Below are 7,030 nucleotides of genomic sequence, written 5' to 3'. Positions count from 1 at the left end.
GCTTTGGTGTATTGCCTCAGGGCAACGATCTGCTATAGGACACTAAAACACCAAAATTGTATTGTGTACATAGAGTATAATAAGCAAAATGATTAAAACATGCAATGTTTGCATTTAGAAAGAGTTGATCTTGACAGCATTAGCAACAAATGGATCCTCAATCACAATATAACAACGTAATAGAAATGGCACTGCATGTACAAAATCCACAAAACATGTAAATTCATGTAAATCAACATCTGAGTTATTCAGTGTTTGAGTTTGTGTGGTTAGGATTTGAATAAGTGACAAGGAATGCGTTTCCTGTTCTGTGTGGAACCAGAAGCAGCAGATGTGATGCAGAGGTGGTTGTTTCCTTTCTGGCATCGGCTAGTTTACATGTACAGGTCCTTTGCATCTCTACCTGCACAATGTGGCCTTGAGGCAACAAACAAAATACTAGTGTAAAATAAATAAAAAAACACTTCTTTACCTACTCAAGGAAACATGTTTTGTGACATTATTTCAAATTAAAGAGGTTTAACAATCAGACTTATCTTACTGATTTGTGGCCTTGTATGTCATCCAGCTTTGCAGCCTGAAAACAATGCTTCACCCCAAGAGGAAAGGTCACACCCTCTAATTTCATACAGCACTTTTCTGTATACTAAGAGACACTTTACAGAGGAACAAAATCAAAATCAAAGAAGAAAGCAAACTAAACAAACCAACCGAACATTTGGGTTGGAAGAGTCTGACCAGGCAGTCAGTGCTTGTTTGAATGATGATCGGTATCATTAGCTCACCATCAACTCTGGTATAAAAACAAGGGAGTGCTTGAAGCGTGACCTTTGACCCGTTGTATGAAAAGTGTCTTGTGACCTGCTGCTCTCACTCAGTTGTTTCCCTCTTACACACAAAGCCGGCAACCACCTTGACTTTGATACATCTTCACCAGAAAGTGCATCTAACTGCACTGGATGTCTCTGACCTCTGTTATCTCGTTCTCTCTGCCACGCGTACCACGTCACCGACACTGTACCGTCAGTCGGAATATTCGCTCTGTCTTATCAGGCCTCCCTTCTCACTCATCCATCCCAACTCTGCCACAGACACACGACCTTCTACGTCGCTCGATTCTCTGTCCTCTTACAGTCGTCCCTCCACGGTGAGAGAGAGAGAGAGGCATCATGGCAGCATTTTTAGCTTTTAGATTTTATAGCTTTTTTAAAGGGGCTTAATTAAGACAAAATAATTGAAGTGAACTATGTGGTTGATTAAATTCCGTTAATTCAGGTGTGAAGTCAATCAAACCAGGCAAAATATTGTATTCTTTTTATCTTCTAAAAGGACAAACTTGCGTCTAGGAACTTTATCAGTGGTTATTAAAGCCACTTTTTTCATTTTCCCTCCCTGTTGGATTTGTTTACCTGCCCTGACTGATCACCCGTGTGGGACATCCTGATGTCCACCAAACAAGATCTCCTGCTCACCTCCATCTGGTCTCTGCTGCTTTCTTTGTGTACGACCTCTCAGGCCCTTTACAACGGGCTGCATTGAGGAGGAGGAGCTTTAACATGTGGAGGCAATGGTCATCAGAGGAGAGAAGGACCTCCTTGTGGCTGTGATGGGATCTGAACCTGGACTGAAATGGTTCAGATGAGATGCTTTTAGGTTTTAGGACACACACAGAGGTCCCAACTCGCTGACGCATCGACACAAACGAGCATTATCCTCAAACGTTTTTATTCCGATGTCGAACACTAATCCAGTTGTCACGAACGCCTCCTCGTGAGTCCTGCTGGTGGGAGGAGCTTCAACGCTTACACACCTGCGCCTCATCAGAGATGAACAACGGACGCCGGCCCCGCCGGTTCGTTAAGTCCCTTTTGTGCGTGGATAGCCGGGTCTGGCTGTCTGCACTGTAAATGATTCGGACTTTTTCTTGCCACCACGCCCGGTCCTGACCGGCCGGCCCCTCACTCCTCACCGTGCTTTTGCTGAATAAACCACCATTTGTCACCACGAGTCCCGGTCTGCTTTTGGGTTCCTCCCCGGATCCTGACACCAGTGAATGAATTCACATATAAATAATTCACAACTAAATAATTACGTTATATTAGGAGCACAGAGAAGACCGGGGACTGAACAGCTTTATTTTTGTTGTCGCCCTCAGGCAGATTTTCATCCCAACATTAGTGAGAAGCCGTTAATGGGATATATAGTATACAGCAGTATACACGTGAATACTAAATACACTAGTGTACTAAAAACCACAACACATGAAAGTCTAAGCAACGCTTTTATTTTTGTTTCTTCATTAACTAACATGTCAGCGATGTGGCTGAAGTTATTCTACAGCGCGAGAGAAGCACTAAAGCGCTTGGAAACATCTCAGCGATAATGAGAGAACGCGTCAGACCAAACCAATAGTGTGTTTAGAGGATATTGTGACCCCCACTCGACCTCACTGAGGCTGTTTGAATATCAGTGAACTGATAAAAAATCAGGGTTCTTTCACTGATATGAATATGTGTGCTGTGTAATAAAGTGAAAAATGATACTCCAATAAGAAACAAAGAGCGCAAGAATCTCCTTTTGAGTTACAGGCTGTTTTATAAAGGGTCGTCGAGCGGGTGCGCCGGGAACCGCAAGGTTGGTGGTTCGAGTCCCGGCTGCCCCGTGTCTCAAGTCGAAGTGTCCCTGAGAAAGACACCTAACCCCTAATTGCTCCCCGGGCAAAATGTAAAATCCGTGGGTTTAAAGTGTAATGTAAGTCGCTTTGGATAAAAGCGTCTGCTAAATGACCTGTAATGTGATGTAATATTGAATCTTCAAATGGAGATGGAGGGTTGAATGTTTACTTTTTTAAACATGTGGTTTTCATTAGCAGGAGAGAGAAAAGCAGGCAGAATGTTCACAATATATTCATCTAAAACAGGAATTGAAAATGCACAAAACTCTATGTAGATTTCCACAAAGATAAGGCCAACCTGGGAAACCAGCTTTGGAGCCAGAGCAGATATCAGAGAGAAATGAAGGGACTGAGGGAAGGATGACGACCCATTTGTAAGGTCCATGCTCTATCGTTGCCTTCATGTTCCAAGAAACCGTGCAGAGAAGGTTGAGGCAATCTTTGTATGTCTCCTCTCTGCTGAAGGAAAGCCTTCTATGGAACATGGTCTGATATCGGCAGCTGTGACCCACTTCTACACATTCAGACTCAAGCTCCGATAGCAGACGCACACACATGCCCATGCATGCCGTAACGCACCACTGAAGAGGAAAACAGAGGCATCTGGAAGAGTCGTCCTTTGGGAAGCATTGACATGATTTGAAGAGGCTCACTGCGTTGCCCATATCTCTGCTCTGTGACTTCTCATTGGCTTCGTGGTGGTAACTGATGGCCACCCAGCTCATTGGTGAGACACATACGCAGACCTGCGTCGGGACCAGAGGAACGTCCTCCACCATACTGCATGTGAGAGAACACGATGTATAAATAATTGCACATTAATGTTTAACTCTAGTTTAAGTGTCTCCTCAGAAGTATGTGTATGTGGAGGGGGGGGTAAGTTCCCTGAGGCTCAGCTCAGTCGACAAACGTCATCATAGTTTTGGTAGACTAGTGGTTTTAGATGCTCAGGTTATGCTCGCAAAGAAAGAACTCACATTTTGCATTCATGATGGTGTTTTAAATGTGTCCGACTTAAAAAAGTGTAATTCTGCTGCACCCAGATGTAGAATCACAAATAGCACGGTGGTACACGCAGGGGCGGACTGGGGGAAAAACCCCACCCAATGTGTGGACCAGTCCGTGGCCTACTGGGAAGAATACCCCGCGTACTGGGTGTGTAATGGTGTGTGTGTAGGGTGTTGAAGGTGCATAACAAGTTGTGTCACCAGTCACCTCCAGACATCTCTTTTTTTCTTCCTGTTTTTTCAAGTTTTTTGTGTTGAGTAGGCTAAAGCAGCGCTGTCCATCACAGAGGGGGCCAAGGGGGGTTTGTGATGGAGGTGGGCTGGTATTGGACCAGCACCCCCCCGTCGGCCCACCGGGGATCTTCCGGTTTGCCCTATGGTCTGGTATGTGTGAGGAATGTGTCCAAGTAAGAGAACACGTGAAATAGGCTGGTGAGATTAATCTCACCGCCAACACCAGCTGAAAACTATTCCTCTAATAAGTCACTCCTATTCGTTCATTTTTCATTAATGGGAATAAATGATCCGTTCAAAAGTGTGCTTCGCATGCTGATGCCTCAATGCGGGGGCCAGAGTTCCAAAAGTACTGGAAATTAGATTTTCAGTTCCCACTGTGATGTAAATGGCCTGCACGTAGTGGGGTGATGATTACCATCCCGTAAAGGGTTTCGCTCACAACTCATCACAAACTGACGCTTCGTGTGTGTCGTTGGTATTTGTATGAGTGTCACCTGGTTTTTCAACCATAACTGCCGCCTTATTATTGTTGCTCTGAAAAGCTGGCGCGGTATAAAGAGTGAGATGGTTCGCATTGGGTGAGTGGGAGTGGAGGCGGATAGGTCAAGTTAACAGGAAGTTCACAAATGTTTGTGCCCCATGTGAAACAAAGATAGATATTGACAGGTCAATCATTCAAGTCAACATTGCTTTTTTCCTGGACCTCAGTACATGGTTAAACTAAGAGAGACCTCCTGGGGAGACCAACGCAGAAACCGACTGTGTCACTAACACTGTCAAAACTCAAGCCAGTGTGCAGTGTTGAGCTTCACCCTTCCATGCGGAGGACCATTCATTGCATCCATTGCAGTCTGTCCATCAGAGGGATCCCTCTCTGCCATTCTCCCGAAGGCTTCTTCCCTTTTTCTCTTTTGGGGAGTTTTTCCTGTGGCCAAGTGAGGTTTTTGGGACAGAGGATGTTGTATGTGGACAGACTGTGAAGCACTCTGAGGCAAATTTGTGATTTTGGGGCAGTACAAAAAAAATGAATTGAATTGGTCACCCCAGCATTTGTGTGTGGAATACGCTCTGCACACATCCAGTGCGCATACGGGTTCCAGCCTCCTCTGTTACCCGCGTTGAAGGCAAGGTTTCCTCCCCTTCAGTCCAGATCGTCATCCGCTGCTGCGCCAGACCTGGAGGTAGAGCGAGTAACCCGTATGGGTAAAGTCCAAGAAACCAGGGTCAAGATTCATCAGGCCGTTTGAAATCCAGAGGATTCTTAACCCAGTGGCACCCAATGAGCGTCGACGTTCCCTGTCTCCGATGTTAAACCTGTCTGCGAGAGACCCTTGGTACTTGCTCCTCCTCCCCTCCCCCCCAGGCTCTTCAAAGGAGGTCCTGTCTAGTCATTCGTCGCCTGCTTCTTCTGTACCTGGTCGACTGGGAAGGTCCCGTGGAGAAGCATCCGTTTCTGGCTCGTAACATCTACAACTTCTGAATCATGGGCACCCAGAACCGCCTCCCAGGACTGAATGGCTTGCCAGTAACACCAAAAAGGCTCGAAGAACCCCCGACAAAAAAGATATCGACAAGGTTCAAATGTTTTTGTAATCGCAGCAGTGATGGATCCATTTACCTGGTTTTATTTGGCATCAGCGTATCATCCGCAGTGTTACTCACTTTTTTGGCTAATTCCTTTGTTTTCACATTATATAAGCTGTGCGTCTGTAGATTCTCTGCTTGGACGACATTTAAACCGCCTCGTTGGCCGGTGGGTAAAAACTGGAGCGTTATCAGACATTCTAGACAAAGCAATCTCTGCAGGAGGACTAGGCAGCACGCATAGTTAAACACAACGGGACCATTTCTCTTAAAAGCTTTTGAACCAGCTGAGGCTCTTTCTGCAATTTGGGAAACACAGTTTTCAAAGGAAATTGGGTCGTGGAAATGGCAGAAGAACATGGCATGTATAAAGGATTGGACTCTGGAGGGAGACCAAGAGGAGTCACTAACAATGGTATCGGGCTCAAACCGGGCTGTGCTTCTTTGCTTTGCAGTGACGTGTCTGCTGAAGAACGTGTTTTCCTCGGCTGGTCCGTCAGTCCCCCTTATTTGGCTAAAGTGCATCACCTCAGGGTGCACGCCTCTCATCTTAGGTCATTTCATGAGCAAATAAGCAGCTCTTAGCCTCTAATGATTGTGAAGTTCAGAGCCTTTTTGGATGAAACGGGTACGTTTGGTGTTTATGTAGAAAAGAGAAATCCAAGGCACCCTGAAAAATGTGTCTGAAGCCTTTATTCTGCACGGCCAGTCGTATTTGTAGGCTTAAGAAAATAACAGATGCAAAAAGCAGATGCAAGGCACTCGAATCTGTTAAAGAGGCCTCGTTCTGCTCAGCTGGTTACTTCTTAACTTGCAGTTCTGATTACACAAACACCGAAGCGTTTTAACTGTGAGTTGAATCGCTTTCTAACGAGATTTTATACAAGTGCAAGTCTGTATGGAGGATAAAGCACAACACAATGTAGTAGCACAGGAAGGAAAGCAACAGTCTTTTACTAACATGAACTAATCCTCAGTGTGTGGAGAAGCGTTTGTGAACTGTAAAAATCCTTAGGTTTTATTTTTTATGTGTTTAAAAAACACAGTTTTGTAAGTTAGTCAAAAACTTACATCAAAATGTTGTTAAAGTATTTTGTTAATTAGCAAGGAACAAAAGGAAAGTTACACGTATCTACCTATTCCAGCTCCATCATCCCCCTCAACTCATAGCAACATGTCACATATTTAGTACATGGATCTGAAACATGAATGGAACGTATTGGCAGTGGGTCACAGCATGGATGGACTAAAGCCGTCTCCTCCATTTGGGCCGTGATGGTATTTGGGGATCCGGTGACATGAATCATGAAACGTGGGAACGTAGATTTGCTCTGTGTTTGTATTTTCTGCACAACTGTGTGGTTTATTCGTCGTGGCTGATCCGGATCCTTACCTCTCAGAGCACATCTGTATCTCATGGTGAAATCCCAGAGGATGGTTTAGTGGTGAGCAGTTTACATCTTTTATCACAACTGCTACAGATGGCATCGTAAAACGTGGTTACCAAGCAACTGCTCCTCAGCCTCCC

The sequence above is a fragment of the Gasterosteus aculeatus genome, chromosome 5 (assembly GCF_964276395.1).
Source record: "Gasterosteus aculeatus chromosome 5, fGasAcu3.hap1.1, whole genome shotgun sequence".
Lineage (NCBI taxonomy): Eukaryota > Metazoa > Chordata > Actinopteri > Perciformes > Gasterosteidae > Gasterosteus > Gasterosteus aculeatus.
The sequence above is the reverse complement of the archived record's forward strand: the minus strand, read 5'-3'. Positions refer to the sequence as shown.